This window comes from Ciconia boyciana, chromosome 3, assembly GCF_034638445.1.
Source record: "Ciconia boyciana chromosome 3, ASM3463844v1, whole genome shotgun sequence".
Lineage (NCBI taxonomy): Eukaryota > Metazoa > Chordata > Aves > Ciconiiformes > Ciconiidae > Ciconia > Ciconia boyciana.
The window spans coordinates 94,268,741-94,286,010 of NC_132936.1; positions in this window are offsets into that span (position 1 = coordinate 94,268,741).

Sequence of the window (17,270 nt, forward strand, 5' to 3'; positions counted from 1 at the left end):
GTGGCTGGTATGGGGCTATGTTTTGGATTTGTGCTGAAAACAGTGTTGATAATACAGAGATGTTTTAGTTGTTGCTGCACTAGTCAAGGACTTTTCAGCTTCCCATGCTCTGCCAGGTGCAGGAGAAGCTGGGAGGGGGCACAGCCAGGACAGCTGACCCCAACTGGCCACAGGGCTATTCCATACCATATGGCGTCATGCTCAGCATATAAAGCTGGGGAAGAGGAAGGAAGGGGGGACATTCAGAGTGATGGCGTTTGTCTTCCCAAGTAACCGTTACGCGTGATGGAGCCCTGCTTTCCTGGGGATGGCTGAACACCTGCCTGCCCATGGGAAGGAGTGAACGAATTCCTTGCTTTGCTTTGCTTGTGTGCGCGGCTTTTGCTTTACCTATTAAACTGTTTTTATCTCAACCCTCGAGTTTTCTTACTTTTGCTCTTCCGATTTTCTCCCCCATCCCAGTGAGGGGGGAGTGAGCGAGCGGCTGCGTGGGGCTTAGCTGCCGGCTGGGGCTAAACCACGACAAAGTGTCACGCCTTGATAACCCAGCTACATGGCTTCTGGATTAGAGCTAGCTGGTGCCCAGCTCAGCAGATGGGCAGGCAAAGCTGGCAGGCAGAGTCTGCACTGATACCTGCAATAATCATGATGGAAAGCTCATGTAAGAGAGACGATGGTACTTGCAAACTCAGGGGAAGCACACTATCTTCAGTCAGTACTCCCCTGTGTTTGGCACTTGTGAGACCGCATGTGGAGTACCGGCTCCAGTTTGGGGCTCCCTGGGAAAAGATACCAACAAACTGGAATGAGCCAAGAGGAGGGACACTGAGATGGTTGGGGGCTGGAGCACCTGGCATGTGAGAAGAGTTTGGAGAAGCAGGGAGCAGTTTGCTGTCTTCAGCTATCAAAAGAGCCATTGCAAAAAGGATGGAGCCAAGCTGTTCTCAGAGATGCACAGCAAAGGACGAGGTGCACAAATCGCTCCAAGGGAAAGTCTGATCAGGCATAAAGGAAAAAAAGATCTTCCCCATGAGTGGTCAAGCACTGGAACAGGTGCCCAGAGAGTCTGTGGGGTGTCCATCCTGGAGATATTCACGGGAGGCTGGACTGGGTGACTTCCAGAGGTCTCCACCCCGAATTCTTACCTGGTTATAGCTGTCTTGACTCTGCTGCTTATTGGAGGCAACATTTCATAACGAGCCCTTCTCATAACAGTCCCTCTCTTGATCTCCAGACAGAGCTTGCTCCTCAAGTTATACCTTTTGCCTCCTGCCACCATTACACGAAACACAAATGGCCCAGGAAGATTTTTTTTCCTTCCCTAGTGCCCAGACTTGCTGGCAGGCTTCCCTGCCTAAATTTTGGTCTCCCAAATGCAGACTTCACCTTGCTCTGTTGCAGGTAAGACCTCCCTCACCCTAGCCATGTGTCCCAGAAGGAGCTTTGCAGGTTTGGGAATCAGGTTGCAGAGTTCCCCAAAGTCTCTAGAGGAACGACAGTGCCACCAGGTTTTGGCTTGTTCCCTCTATCCTCCAATTCAAGAGCGAGCAGCATCAAATAAAGCTAGCGGGAGCTGTGCTTGAAAGAAGCAAAAAGAGGCGTCTCTTCCCAAAAGAGGTAATTACTCTGCCTCACGCTGCTGCAGGATATTATGCTAAAGTTTCCATTAAGTCCAAAAGAGGAAAACCCATGGGTAGTTACCAAGCACGAAGAAACTGCCTCTGTTTCAGGGAGTCTCTGTGTTGAAAATGAGTGGAGAGGAAAGGGATTAAGAGCAAGTTTTGTGTACGCCTGCCCTGCTCTGCCACGGCCACTGTCAGGGACAGGACCCTGGGGTCCTGTGGGATCCTGTATACAGGTGTTCTTATGGAGGGAACGGCATCTTCCTCACCGCAGAACTCACCCCATTGCAAAATGGCTAACAAAAGACCTACTAACCGTCTTCTGTCAGGCAATTAGCTAAGACAACGAGCAGCCTTAGTTTCTGTGTTTCATGGGAGAGCGTGCCACTTGCATTCCCAGGCAGCTGTGCAGTCTCTTGCTCTTACCTGGTCAGTACAGATTTTTGAGGAAAGTGACATTTGACTATAGCTGTGCAAATAAGCACTGCTTTGGTTTGCTACAGGAACAGCAGCATTAAAAAAAACCAAACCCACAACTGGGGGTCATTGTGAGATTCATTATTTTTCAGTTTCCTGCTGAAATGAAAAGCAGAAAAATCATCTTGTGTTGAGTAAATGGCTCAGTTTGAAAGCAAATGTTCTGCTTAGGGATCTTAAAAAAAAAAAAAGTCTAATGGGCTATTAGAAATCTGTAAAAATAAATGGTTATTTCAACAAGAAAACCTGAAACAGCTAATTCAGAAAATGTTGAAAAGGAGCCTTTGAACTTCTCAGTTCTCTTCCCCTCAGTTGAAATAATTCACCGATTTTTGCAATGATCCATGACTTGGTATCTTTCAGTGAGAAACACTGACTCTGAAAATTGGCTCCTTCTCCTGCTCAGGACCACCCCTAAAATGTACTCCCGCTCCTGCCATGCTGATTTTCAATTGCTGCAGCTGCACTGCTGTCCTTGCTACTCTAATCGGCTCTCTGGCACATCCCTGAGACACTGCTTCCCTGGTGAAGGTCTTCTAAAAAAAAGCTGTCGCAGGGTTGTCTGCCTCATTTCAGCCTTCTCCTCCTCAAGGGCCTTTCTCACTTTGCTTCTGAAGTGACTGGGTGGCTTTAGATGATACACTTTCAGCTGTCCAGCACACAGCGCTTGCCACGGTCCCTGCCTTGCTGCCTGGCGTGGAAAGTGGCACTGCAAAAAAGCAAGAGCAGCAAGGGTTGCAAAAGCTTTGTGGGGGCCCGTGTCGTTTAGGAGGATTATGGCATGTGCCTCGTCTGGCCGGAGGTCCTAGAATCCCATGGTGCTCATGCAGACCCCCAGGATTGCTCCACATAGCCAGGCTCAGCTGCTTTAAAAGAGGACAGCGTGGATGCTGAGCATTTGTTTTTAATCTTGCAGTGCTAGGTGGCTACCATGATATGGAGCAGTGGGGTGCTGTGGATTTGGAGGTTCACTCAACAGCAGCACATTTCAAGCACAGGCAAGAGCGCTGGGTCTGTCCGTGCCATCGCGGTAGCTCAGGGCTTAACTCCGCACGCCGGCTCAAACTCCCTGGTTGCCCCCACTGTGGGTCCTGCACCTTAAACTTGAAGCCTGCACGTGGGCATGGACACAGCCAGCTCAAGCCCATGATGGGGTGAAGGTGGGCCCCGCTTGGCGGGCATGGGGAGATGAGCCAGGGCAGAGCGAGATTTTGCATGCTGTGCTGCAGATGGATTGTGTGTCCTTGGGAAAGTAATTTCCTCTGTCTGTGCCTTGGCTCCATCTCCTGCGAGTGGGGTGCATGGAGGGTAACCCGTTTCCCTGGGGGCTGTGAGGCTGAATTCGTTAGCGTCCGTGAGGAGCGCAGCGGTGTCGGCAGGGAAGGCTCTAGGGAGGGCAGGGTGGTGATTAGTCACTTGTAAACACCCCCCCACGCTTGCAGGGATCTGGGCGCTCGCTAAACTGGGTTCCAGGCAAGCAGAAAGAGTCCCTTCTCTCAGCTGCTCTTCCTCTCAGCCCCCTCTCACTTCCCAGAGCTGAATGCAAAATTAACACATTTATCATACGCCGCCTGAAAAAAAGAGAGAGAGATCAATTTAGAACAGGCTGTATTTGCAAACATCTGAGCCCAAAATAATGCAAACAGTTGCATGACAACTCTGCCGTTGCTTTTCATCCGAAGCCCTTCGCTAGGGTGGAGTGTGAAAAGGAACGCCTTGCCTTGCTTTTCGCTGTCCTCTGGCAGGTGATGCAAAACCCTCCCACACTCAAGTCTCCAGTGATTCCAGCAAAAGCTTTTTAAGGGGCACCAAATAGGATCTCAGCCAATGACCCATGACCATCACCGGCTGCCCCAGCGCCCGTGCCTGCTGCACGGTGCTTCCTGTGGTGGTTTTCTCTGCATGGCTGAGAAAGCTGGGGTGTCCTTGGTGCTCTGATCATCGGGAGAAGACAATTTCTTCCGCAGTGGACTCCCACTTCCAAACAGCTGGAAGAAGCTGAGAGTGACTGCATTGCCAGGCTGGGAGAGGCACTTTCTCTCCTGTAGGAAAAAGCAGAACCTGATTTTACCCACATTTCCTAATAACAATCAGAAAAAGCGGTGGCCCTGGAAGCAAACGCCCCAGCTCTGTGAAGCACGTACAGTGCAATAGGGACAAGTTCCTCTTCCAAAATGGCATTGCCAGTGCATCTAGCCATACCCTCCAGAGGTCCCTTGTGGGGGATGAGGAACAACCTGAGCTGCCACGTCCCTCAGAGCTCCCAGGTGATGCTGTCAAGAGGCTCTGCTTCCCAGCGTATGTTGTGGTGGGGTTTGTTTTGCTGTGGTGTGGGTCTGCCCCGTGGGGCTGAGGCCCGGGGGGGTATCTGCAGCGGAAGAGACTCGCTGTATGCAGACCTCGGGGGATCTGAGCCTGTGCGAGGGAAGGCGATGCCTTAGGAGGGCAGGAGATCCGTGAGGTGACTTGGTGGACAGTCGGTTAGACCCAGTTCCCTGCCGTAACTGACCCATGCAGAGACCCGACGCTGGAAGGGTCACTCTCAGGTGGGTTATTTGTACGGGCAGGAGTGGACGCTCAGGTGCAGAGGCAAGCGGGGAGAGCTGTTTATTTTTAATCTATGCCAAGCCTTCAGAGCCAACTCCCTTCGCCATGCTTCTTTCTCAGCTCTCCCTCTGTCCCACCCTCCCTCTTGTTGTCACTGTCACAGGCTCACAAGGATGATGGATGAAAGGCCTTAAAAGCAGCTGGTTTCACATTTCATCATTGTCACGTAATTCGCTTTCCTCTTTGCCTGAAACCGCTCCTGCTGCCAGAAATGCCCTTGGCATCCCAAGGTGTGCTCTTCCCTCACCGGCGCCCAGCCAGGGACGGCCCGTTGGAGTCGGGAGTCAGCTTTGCAGAGCCCCCGGACACCTTGAGAGGAGGGATTCATCACAGCCCTCTGCTTCCGACAGCTGGAGACAACAGCATTGACTTTCATCACAGGACGAAGGGGTGATCTGAGCGTGGCAGGGGCATCCGTGCAGAGGTGGCCAAACGGCTCTGATGAGAGAGGGAAGGGAGCCAGGCTGGGAGACCTCGGTGGCCCAGGGCACATGTGGGCATGCCTTTGGGACCGCTCTGTGCTTGTGCAGCTCTGCCTCCTGCTAGCTGCGGGCTGGGGAGCTCTGCTCTGCTCGCCGGGAGGGGTGGCAGCTGTGCTCCTGGTGCAGTGGGCAGGAAGGTGACTCCTTTGGGGGTTGGCACTGGGTGTCTTGGGTCCCCTGTGGCACCAAAGAGGGTTCCTATCATGGGCAGCGGCACCCTTGATGCGGGGGGCAGAGGAAAGCAAGTCCCACAGGGACCGCAGCGCTGGCACCCCTCATGCCCGTGGGTCACCACACCACGTCCCCCTGTCACCTCTGTGTGCCCAGGCACGGCCAGGTCTTGCCCCCTGTCCCCCCGCGCTGGCAGGCTCAGGTCCAAACCATGCCTCCCAGACGAGCCCTGATCCTCAGGAGGGATCTGGGCAGGGACTAGTTCGAAAATATTTCCCCTGTTGCTTCTGGGGTTTCCTCTGCTTGCAGTGCAAGCAGGTGAAAAGCTGGGTTGCACCCCCCATCGGAGACACCTGTGATTGAATGCCTAAGGAGGGGAGGGGAGGGAAAGGAGGAGAAGAAAATAAATGATTGAGTAAAAAAACCCTAAAGTAAAATAAGAATCCGTGTGAAGCAAGAGAAGACATTGTAAATCAAATCCTGCAAAAGGAGGCGAGAGCAAACACTTCAGCCAGGTCTGAGCCACCACCAGTTATTTATTCAGATAACACATTATTAGTGAGAAGAGACACTCACATCTGATGTATATCTCCCAGTCCCAGAGAAATATGAAAAGGCAGCTGGCTCTGCTCCTATCAGAACCATTCCAGATGTTTTCAGCTGGTGTCAGACGTGCTGCTTGGCATGACAAAGCAAAGGGAAAAAAAACAAGAGAGAGAAAGACGGGAAAAGAAATGTCATCATCTTATTTTTAAAACACAAAAGGAAAAAAAATCATGGCTTCCCATATTAAATGTTTCCCCTGGCAGCCCATGGTGTAGTTGTCATTAATAGCTGAAACAGCAAGAGAGATAGGAGAACACAGGGCTCCTATTTACCATTGTTAATCAAGCACTAATTGGTAGTTTAGACATTCTTAAATTATTGTGGGGAACATTTCAAAAGTGTCAAGAGCCCAAGATCCATTCTCAGAAGTGCCTCCCAAATCCAATTTCAACGTCTGAGTCATTTAGATGCTTTTGAAAATTTTTACCTGAATGGTCACAGCTGAGATTGGAGCATAAATTTTTGGTGCCAGGCGCTGCAGCACAGAGCAGCGGCCGTGCCCCGAAGGTTTTGATGAACGTGACGGAAGGTGCAGGAGGAAAGGCAGCCACCCTGTTCTACAGCTGGGGGATGAAGTTATGCAGGGATTAAGGGTGGCACCTATATTGCTTTATTAGATAATTCTGGAAACAACCCAGGCTGGTGCGTGTCCACACGCTAGCTGCGAGCGTGCCACCCCACCAGCCCTTGCAGCGTGCCTCTCGAGTGGCACTTGCTGATGCCTGCTGGCACCTCCAGGCTCCTGCCCAGGCCACAGCCGCTCGTTTTGTGCTTTGGTGGTTAACCAGCCCTGCTGTGAACCGGTGGGGAGTCTCAGGTGATGAGCAGGGAAGCGTTGAGCAAGGTAATGCCTTACCTGCGGAGATCAGCTAGTCTGTGGTTAACGCTGTCTGCGGGGAGGGGAGGCTGGAAGCTGTTGCAAGACCACGCTTTCTGCCTTTCGTTGGGAGAAAGGAGGAGTAAGCTGCGAAAGGAGCATCGAAGAAAAACACAAGCAGTATTGAGGAGAGGAAACATGGAGCTGGGATGCAGCTGGAGACAGTTACCATAGTTACTCCCCATCCCTGCAAGGAGGCTCAGGCAGCTGCCCACTGCTTTGGCACGCAGAGCAGAGGTATCTCCCAGAGCCCAGGGGTGCTGCTGGCAGTGGGAGGCAGCTCAGGGGGGGACATCAGTCTGCCTGCCCTGGGCTTAACCCCTTAGCTGTGCCGACCCGGGCAAGGAAAATGTCCCTGCCACCCTAAAGCTAGCAGCCTTGAGGGTGATGGGGCGCAGTCAGGCACGCAGGACCTGGGGGGTTTTGCTAAGGGATGGGCAAAGCTGCAAGAGTGCAAAGAGCATCCAGAGGTTGGTTGCAGACTTAGCTGGGCTGCTTGTGGTGTAGATGTGGGCCTGGGAAGCGGAGGGGAAAAGAGGGCTTGCCTTGAGACTCCTGGTTTGGGATCAGGTCAGGACTTCTAGGATAACTGGCATCTCCTAGTCCAGTTGGGTGATTGAGCTTAGATCTCTTTAGGGCCACTGGAAGAGGTGCATGGAGGATCCCATAAACTGTTCAGCCATCTTGATTATGCAAATTGTCTCTCTGCTTTTGGGGTCCCTGGTGCCAAAGAAAACAGCCAAACTTGGGCTATGCTTTGAGCCATCGATGGAATGACACAGAGCGCACTTTACCTGCACTCAGTATGAGCCTGAGCCCCAGAAAAGCCAGCTGGAAACTTGAGCTGCGCTCTGGGATGGCTATGGAGAAAGGGCAGTAACTTTTCCCCAGCAAGAAAAGGCCTTCGGGTCACATCAGCTGACGTGCAGTGACACCCCCTTGGCCACTGACTGGCTTTTCCTCTCAGAAAGAGTAAGAAGGAGAGACACATTTACCTGCGAGCAAGAGATAAGCAGCCTACAAAATGAACTGCAAGGCCCTGGAAGTTGCCTGTTCAGCTCCAGCCCGCTGACTGCCACCCACAGCACGCTGGCTTGGGGCTTGTCTCCTGATGGGCAGCCCCAGCATCCGGCAGACCCGCCCGCGCCGGCTGCCGGCACTACCCCTGCTGCTTCCCTTGGGTGCAGGGCTCGCCTCAGACCATGACGGGCTGGGTGCCTCAGTGTGGCAGGGCTCTGTTGAGCTCAAAGCCAGAAAGTTTGCGGATACAGAGATCCGATGCAGGGGTGGGTATGGTGCCAGGCAGCCCTGTCCCCCGGGAAGGGGGTCAGCCTGGCAGGTGGGCTCCCAGGGCTCAGCACCCTCCAGAGGCTGTACTGAGAGCCAGGTATCAGCTGGCTGGGACCGTAACCATGGCAGCAGCAGCTTCTGCATTGCAACATGGCTTGGGGACACTAAAAAAAAAGAAAAAGGACAAAAAAAAAAAGGCGGGGAGAAATTAGAAATTCTAATAATTATATAAGCTTGCTGGCAGATCAGGTTTGCTGAATGCCTTTCACCTAGGCAGGGCCCAGCCCTGGGCACCAGCTGAAGATGTGATTTCTAGAGGAAGCCGAGCATGTGCTCTGGGAAATCAGGTCGTGAGCGTTCAGCTGGAGCCGTGGAAGGGGCTCCTCCAGCTCCTGCGCTCCTGCAAGCTCTCATTACACTAATAGGGAGCACGGGGCAGAGACATGGGTGCCGGCACCCTTGCTGTGTGCTTAATAAAGTGCCTGAAGCTCCTCTACGTATGTTTATTAAAAAAGTGTCAGTGCCTCAGCGAAAGGCGGGGGGATGACTAAATTGCTGTTAAGCGACATGTTGAGACATGAAATCAAGCGGAGCGCTACATTTTTAAATTAGTTTTTGACAGTCCTTTCCCCAGCGTCTCACCAGGCTGTAGCTCCTGGGAGGATGCGTCCCCTCCCTCTCCCATCCCCACCGCAGCCCCCTCGGCTGGGATCCGCAATGCTAGTTTCTGCTGTTGTGGAGGTGGGATGGCCACGCTGCCTGATGGACCCGGTGGTCCTGGAGGCTTAGGTACCTGGTGGGAGCTGGGGAAAGCACAGCGGGTACATCAGCACGTGTGGAGGCTCCTCTGGGCTTCACCAGCTCACGTGGGCGCAGAAGCTGCTGTGTGAGCCGCCCGTGCCTGCTGCGCCCCAAGACGCGGCTCATGCTGGAGTGATGGGCGACGGGCTCTCTCTGGGACTCTCTCCCAGGGGCTGGGTGTGGTGACCGTGCCAAACTCCTGCTTGACCTGAGTAAGTGGATCAATGACGATCCCGAGTTTCATGGCTCTCTGCGATACGGCCATTCCTTTGCCAAAGTCAACTCTCGGTCCATGCTTACAGACCAGACCCAAGCCCAGCTGCCCATCCCTTGCCCCATCCACATTTTGCCATGCCCTTGCTCTCCCGCACTGTAGCAGAGGCTGGGGCGAGGGGTGGGGTGTTGCTGGGAGAGGGTATAGGTGTGGGGGACTCTTTCAGCAGTGCTGTAAGCAGAGTGAAGCTATCTGGAGAGGCAGACTTGTTCGTGTTGCCCAGCGCTTGCTGGAGGACACCCTCTCCCTACCACCCACCCCGCAGCAGAGATGAAGCGAGGGGTGAGGGATTCAGCCCAAAATCCCAGGACTTGGTTTGCTTCAGCTGGTCTGCGATTTTCACGTCGGGGGTTTAGTGTGGAAAAAGTGGCTTCACAAGTTAAGAGTCAGGGTTAGGAGCCTCATTAGCTGTCATGGGGAAGACAGCAGTGATGGAGCGGGGAAGGGCGGGGGAGCGAAGGGAAGTTCAGAGAGAAGCTGGGGACCTGCGCAAAGCACTGGATGTCTTCAGGGTCACTCTGTTCCTCCTTCCCCAGCCTGGCATGGTGCAGGGCCTCTGACGATGCCTGTGCAGGGCTTGCACGCGAAGGGAAGGGGTTGTGAGCGGAGGGCTGTGCTGCTCTAATGCTATAAATGCATGCGGGGCGATGTGCTGGTGCCCAGGGCGCAGGAGGGTGTCTGCCGCAGGAGCTGCTAGCTCATGGAGGGACAGAGAGGGGCAAGGCCAGCAAAACGAGGGAGGCATTTGCAGGGAGGAGCAGCGAGTCAGCAAGGGAGGTCTCAGGGGTGAGCAAAGGCACTGAGGAAGAGCGGGAAGCCTGCACGGCTGTCCCTCGCTGTGATACAACGTCGGGCACCCTGATGGCAGCGAGCTGTGTGTGCACGGGTGGGCGTGGGGGCATGGCGAGGAGTGGCTCCCCGAGGGGCAGGTCTGCAGCAAAGCTGGCCACCACCACAGCAGCACCCTGGGCTCTCGCTAATCCATCCGTGTCACATCAAAGTGGTGTTAATGCATCCTGCCCTGCTTGCACCGTCAGGGCTGATCTCAGCTGGCATTCCACTAGCTGCAGAGGCAAGAGCGTTTCCGTCACAGAGTCACAGCACGTCCCTTTCCCTGTCCCTTGGCCTTTATGTCCTGTTTGTCCTCCTTCATCCCGCATTTCTGTGTTGGGCAAGACAGTATTTTTGATCTTCACATGATCACAGAGGGCAGGAGGAGGAAAGACTGGGGGATACCTAGAAATAGCTGATGCAAACTCAGGGATATGCATGTACATGCCCAGCTAGGAGCCAGCCCGCGCATCCCTGGCTCTGGTACCTCAGCACACAAATGGCTGTGGTACCTCTCCTGCAGCGAGGCAGACGGGCAAAGGGCTCAAGGACACATGCCTTCATCCCTGGCCAAGCAGCAATGTCTTTCAGCTTAAACTTCCTGAAAGCATCACGAGCTGAGATCCTCCTGCTCCCTGCCAGACTTTCTCAGGGCTCTTGGGCTGCATTTCTGGGTGCAGGGAGCTCATACATAAAACTTAAAACCCCATCTGCACTGCATCCCTTGCAAGCTTCTTGGGTCAGAGACGTGAAGACGGTCCCCGGTGGGAAGAGAGGGGGCAGGCTGTCATCTCCGATGAGGAGGAAACTGCGAAGAAAGGAAGAGTTTCCTGCCTGACACTTCCATGCTTCTGCCATCCACAGCTTCTGTTATGGACTATTAAAAATTAACCAAATCATGTTCGTCATTAACACGCATTGCCTTTGTTCTCCAGGCTCCCAGTACCCATTTGCAGGGCTTTTGTTATGTATTTTTCAGCACTTTGTCTCTTTAATTGCTCGCATCTCTGTGATGTGCCGGGCTGTGCTTTGTAAGTCAGCTGCAGGGAACAGAGGGGCATTTTTACTGCTCCAGACTGGAAGTCAGTGACAGCAAAGGCTCTGCAAGGCCCAGCTATTGCAGCCGGAGCAGGCCCTGCAGTCTCTGGTGCCTGTGATAGATGCTCCTTGCCTACAGGGGGGCAGACAGCTCTGGAGTCTTTAATCCATTGTGGGGGAGAGGGAGGGAGTCTTTTCTCAAACTTAGGCTGCCTTTGCTCCTTTTCACCCCTTTCCTCCCACGCACAGTCCTGCTGCCTTTCTTGCTCTCCGCTCTCGAGTGATGTAGCCGTTTTCGGCACCCCGATGCGCAGCGTGGGGCCGGGCTGCGGGTGCTGCTGTGCTGGAGGCCCTGGGCTCAGCTGCTGGCTTCGCTGCAGCCGCTTGCATGGGAAGGAGAAGCAGGACCAGGCTGGAGGTACCCCCACAGCCCTTTCCTGATATTAGTCCCTTCCTCGGAACCCAAGTGCTGCCTTCGCTGGAGTTTAGCTGGGCCGGGCAGGCCTCCTAACAGCTTGTAAGGTCTGGTTCCCTGTAAAAAATGGATGCAGCATGGTAGTCCCAGCAGCTGAGCTGGGACTGAGCAAATGCCAGCAGGACGTTTGAGGCTGTGGTGTAGGCGTCGCTGTTGCTAAAGGGAGGTGGGTGTGCAAGACCACAGTGGTCGCAGGCCCTGAGATGCTTCCTCCTGCTGGTGGTCTGGGGGGACGGGGTGAAACCAGAGAGCGGGCTCAGTAGGAGGCACATAGGCTGCTCCTGTCGCCAGGAGATCTTTCCCTCTTGCTGACCCAGAAGGAAGCCAGGAAAAGAGGTTGTAGGATAGGGTACCATCGCTGAGTCTCCTGGGGCAGCCCGTCACTTGAAGCTACCAGTCACTCTGGCAGTCAGCTGGAGAGCATGCAGACATGGGTCAGCTCTTTCGGTGCTGATGCAGAGTGACTCTGCCCACAGCTCCCCAGTGGGATGCTGAGCAGAGTTGACAGGCAAAAGCAAAACATCTGCTTCAAACCCTTGTTCTTTGCAAGCTCAGCAAGTCACCAGCCAGGAGCTCACCTCTTGGAAGAGAGGTACCCAGGGGAGAGGTACCAGGAGCTGGGGGTCTCTGGTTTGGGAGCAGAGGAGCAGGAGGCTGTTTGGGACTGAATCCTTCCCTTTGGCAGCTTGGGCAGAGAAGAAAGGATTAGTTTCCTTTTGGGTATGGACGATGAGTAGCACTAAGGTTGGGACTCAGCTCTTTGATCAACAAAAAAAGCCTAGACACCACATTTCTGGGCTTAGTTCAAGGGTTGCTGACTATAGTTCAACAGGCCTTGCTATTAGGAAGAGCAAAGGCTGTTTCTTCTGCCTTGAACCTCTGTGAATCACCCTGGTGGAGGAAGATCTTTGGTCTCAACTACCCTAGTTAGTCTCCTGATGTTTCTTATCAGAAAGGTGGTAGATCCCCAAAGCATCCATGTCTTAACAGCACATCAGTCTTTGGGAAGCACTCAAGTCACTCTGAAGATGATGTAAATCTTTTCCTTGACTTCATCAGGCTTTGGATCAGGGCCAGACTCATCGTGGTCTCCACATGGCACGGTGAAGTGCCACCATGAGTAAAACAGTCGGGCAGGGACCCAGCCATGGTGGTGATGGCAGGAAGTTTTAAGAGGGGAAAGGCTAGTGTCAGCATTCCCCCTAAGAGCTTTAATGCCCAACATGTTGAAATTTAATAATTAAGGAGGTGATTTCACATGGTTTTTTTTTCTTAATAGTCTAACAGTGTGAAATAAGCCATTCAATAATTAATTGACAAAGTTGAACCGCACATGCCAGCACCCGAGCTGAGAGTGTGGGCTCAGCCTTTGCAGACAAATGAAGTGAGAAGTAATTGCTTGATGAAGAAAAGGAAGATATTAACATAAGATTTGTCAGGTCCCTCGTAGGAATTCATCATAGTGGGTCTGGGGCTTCGAATGGGATTTGTGCTTCTAATTCATCACTAATTAACACTCTAAATTGGCCCAGGCGTGAGGGGAGGGAGGGAGCTGGGGCGATTCTAGACTTCAATGAGAGCAAGAGGAGGGAGAGAGAGAAAAATCTTTATTTGTAGGGGACGATAAATGTTATCATTAGGAGACAAAAATGGACTGCTAGTACCGGACAACATCTGCACATGCGTGTTTGTCATCGGGGAAGCATCTAGCAATGTTGGCACCCACATGGATGATCCCAGTGTGTTTGAATGGGGACTTGGTTCCAGTGAAAGGGGTCCCAGCTCTTCTCCTGGCTGACTCCAGGCTCCTTCCTTCTCCTCATCCTCAGGATGCCACTGCTGTTGCAGATGTTACAACTGCTCTGACTGGCTGAGATTAGCAATTCAGCCTGACTCTGGTCCTCCGCTGCCCAAGCCTTGCTTCACATACACTCTGTAGAAAGAACTTGGTGCCACAGCGAGGGCTCATACGCGGTCTGAATGTGGCTCCGAAGTGCCGCTGTAATATGTTAAGTCCTCCCAGCTACCACCTAGAAATGGCAGCTCTACGTACAATAAGAGGTGGCACCTCGAAGTTGCCCCAATAATTTAAGTCTGCCTCTCCAGGTTATCTGTGTCTCTGCCTCTGTATGTGTGTTACACGGCTTGGGTCTCTCCTAATTACTTGTTACCATGTGGGACAGCTCCACCAGGAGAGACAGTGAGGGCTCAGTCAGTGTACCCAAACCTGGCTGTTAGGGTGCTAACTAAACTTGGGGTATGCTGTTCCCCTCCATATACTCTGATTCCCTGGCTATTAGAGGAGTGTCACCTTTTCCGTGATTTTTTCTTAAGTTTTTTTTCTTTACGAGAAAGCTCAAAAGCCTACTTCAGCATGTTAAAAACACTAAAAGCTTGAAAAGTGTTCCTGAGAGGGAAACTTATTCCTTCCCAGCTCCAAGTTTATTCCCAGGGCAACAGATTAGTAGTGTTTAGGGCTGGAAAGGATCACTAGCTTAATCAATAGATTAAAAAAGATCACAGCCATTAGTGCCAGACTTTGATTTTTACACTGACACTACATTTTATGTGGCTGCCTCCCCATCTGTGGGATTTTATAGCACTCAGGATACCTCTGTGTTACCCCAATCCAATTTATGCTCTAATCTTATACTATTCACCTACCTCTTTGCTATCCCTTATCTCCTTGAATGTTCCTGGGTCTGTGTCCTGCCGTGTTTCCATCACTCGCAGGATGTACCAGATGGAAAGCAGTCCCACAAGAGGCTGGCAGTGTTTGTGTGACATCTCCAAGGCAATGCAAGGGCAGTCTCTGTGCTGTGTGCTCTTTACTTCAAGACCAGCTACTCCTAATTTTGGCTAGAGGCTGACCAGGAAAGGATGATTTGTCTCCCTGGACACTACAGCAGGATCCAGCTTGGAGTTCAGAGCTAAGCCTCTCCACCTTGAGTGTGTGGACAGAGCACTGGCCAGGCTCGGAGCACCTGAGCCGGCTGCCAGAGTCTTCCTGGATGGGACTGCTGGGAACGGGGTCATTTCTGGTGAATAAAAGGTATTTCTCTGCTCTGTCCCTTTCCCTGTCTTACAGCAGCTGAGCTACTTCTCTGTCCCCACCCAGCGTATTTTTGATCTTTGGCTCTCCCGATGGTGGTAACTCTGAAGCACTCTTACGAAGGACAAAGTCGCAGGCTTCAGGTGAAACATACTGCTGTCAGCTCTGCTTGGAGGCAGGGAGCGCTGCAGAAAGGGCGGTGGCAAGAAGTATCTGTTGTTTGCAAAGAAAAAGAAATGGCTATAAAGAACAAACTTTTTTTCTCAGAAAGTCAGCTCCAAAGGTCCCCTGAACTTGTGTAATCTTTTTGCTGCCTCGATGTGACTAGATATGTGGGTGGATGGATTGGGATGCTGCAGCAGGACAGGCTACAGACAGAAATGAAGGCACTGATAAATTACAGTGTTTCTTTGGTGAAGTTTATTCCAGAGACCTTGTTGCAGCTTCTAGGAAAGCAGTTACCCTTGAGGGAATGCAGCAAGTTTTTAAAGTCTCAGGAGGCAAAACCTTTCATAAAAATGCAATTGACTTCCAGCCAGGACCCCTCTATGCACAAACATACCCCTTCCTCATGTCTTACGCACCAGAAAGGAAAATTTAGGTGGCAGATGTTTTTATGAGTTCTGGATTGTTTTGAGAGATAGCAAAGCACAGGCAAACTTCAATGGAGAGAGCCACAAGTCCATTCTCTGTCTTCCCAGTACAAGTCTCTGGATGACTTTTATCTAGTTCTGCTACAAATGGCTGGCAATTTCTGTCCCAACTTTAAATTAATTGGCACTGAGGATCTCTACTCTGTTGTTATGTGCCAGATGGGAAGATGAAAAATCCCCAAATGAGGTTTCCAGCTCCATATTTCTGTCTCTGGAGAATCAGTCTTCATGAGGTCCCCTTGGGCATTGCTGATCTATCAGAAAGCCTCCACAAGACTTTGTTTTCTGCTGATCAACAAAGCTTCTTCCAGTCAGATTTTCTCATTGGGTTTCAGGGTGAGTTGGAAGTCTTAACAGGGTTTGGACATCATCTGTAAGCCCAGAGCAGCAGTGTCATCTGATAAGTAACTTCTTGTAAATCTTCTGCCTTAGCTACAGCACGATTTCTGCTTTGGCTCTTGTAGTGATGTAAGTTATACCCCATTTCCCGTGAATGAATAATCAGACATTGATTTGAGGGGGGTCCCAGCAAACACTGCACCTTTTGTGACAATCCTCAGGACTCCGTGAGGTCAACATCTCACTTGTAGCTTGATGAGAGCACTGAAGCCCTTCTTCCAGAAAGCACCAGAAGATCCTGGATGGTTATCAACCATCAGTGCTATAACTTCACAATGGTGCAAAAGATGGTTCTCTCTAAAGCTGATCTGGGATGCACAAGTCAGTACTGATCCAGAGGGGAACCTCACAGCAGACTAGAAATACCTGTTACTGATTCCCCAAGGCTACCTCTTGTGGATCCTGGGTTCTCCTTGCAGGTTTCCTGTCCCAGAGCCAACTGAGGACTCAGCTGAGGATGTGAGCATCGCCTCAGTGTGTACACATAGTCCAGAGGGTAGTGCAAAGCTTCCTTCTTCAGTGAGAACAGCAGGTAGATGCAGCCCTGGAGAAAAAAACCCAACATCTCCAACTACTTCCACAGTGGGATTTTTAAGACAGCAGAGCCAAAGAATGGGCTCTGCTCTGTGAAACTCCTTGGGAGCTGTGTCTTGCTGCAGTAATGAAGGTGAGTGCAATCTGGGAAGAAATGCCTGAATAAAATGGCTCTGCTTTTGGTGTGTGCTCGGCAACTGGTGGGGAAGAGAGTGTCACGACTGCGGATATTCCTGTCCCTCTGGGTGGGATTTCTGCTGTTTGCCACGTGCTGTGTCCTGCAGCATTTGAGGAAGGTGTATGAGGATGAAGGTCCCTGGCACCTGGAAGGCAGAAGGTCTCCAATGAATACTTGAATCAAACGGGACTCAGCCAAACTGGGACCCATTGCACTAGGAGACACTGCAGATTAGGAGGTGGGACTCCGCTGGCTCACAGGGATGCTGGTCCCATGCCTGTCACGTCCCAGAAATGCTTCCCCGGTCTCACAGACAAGAGCTCCAGGACATATCTCAAAGTGCTGAAAGTCCTGAACCTTGCCCATCTTAAATGATATAAATCAGATTCCCACTTTCCTAGCAACATGGAGGCTGGAGAGTCCTGGTTTTATTATTGCTTTACTGTGCCAACAGCTCTACATCAAGCCTATTACATTTACATTCCTGCTTTCTGAATAAGGGAAGCGGGTAACAGTATGGTGTACCTGGAAAACGCATCTGCAACATTAGTTTAGGCTTGCGGCTCCCTGGAAAGACCCAGTGAACTGCAAGCAAAAGCAGTACATTGGAGTATTGCAAGAAAAAGCAATACATTAGCTTAGTACAAGCGATAATGTTTCCCCGCAATAGCCAGCTCAAGCAGCTCTAATAGCTTTCTACTGACTTTCTGCTGAAAGAATGGCTTTTAGCTCGAACAACAGAGATGTATCTTTGGGTAGGGGAGGTTCCCTCCTACCAGAGGCTGCTGTGAGCTCTGTGAGGGACACTCCAACACTTCCGAACTGGAAAATCTGCAATCGAAATAACCCTGAAATATCCACTTTGGTGACATTGAAAAGAAACCTTACAGCTTCATAAATCAA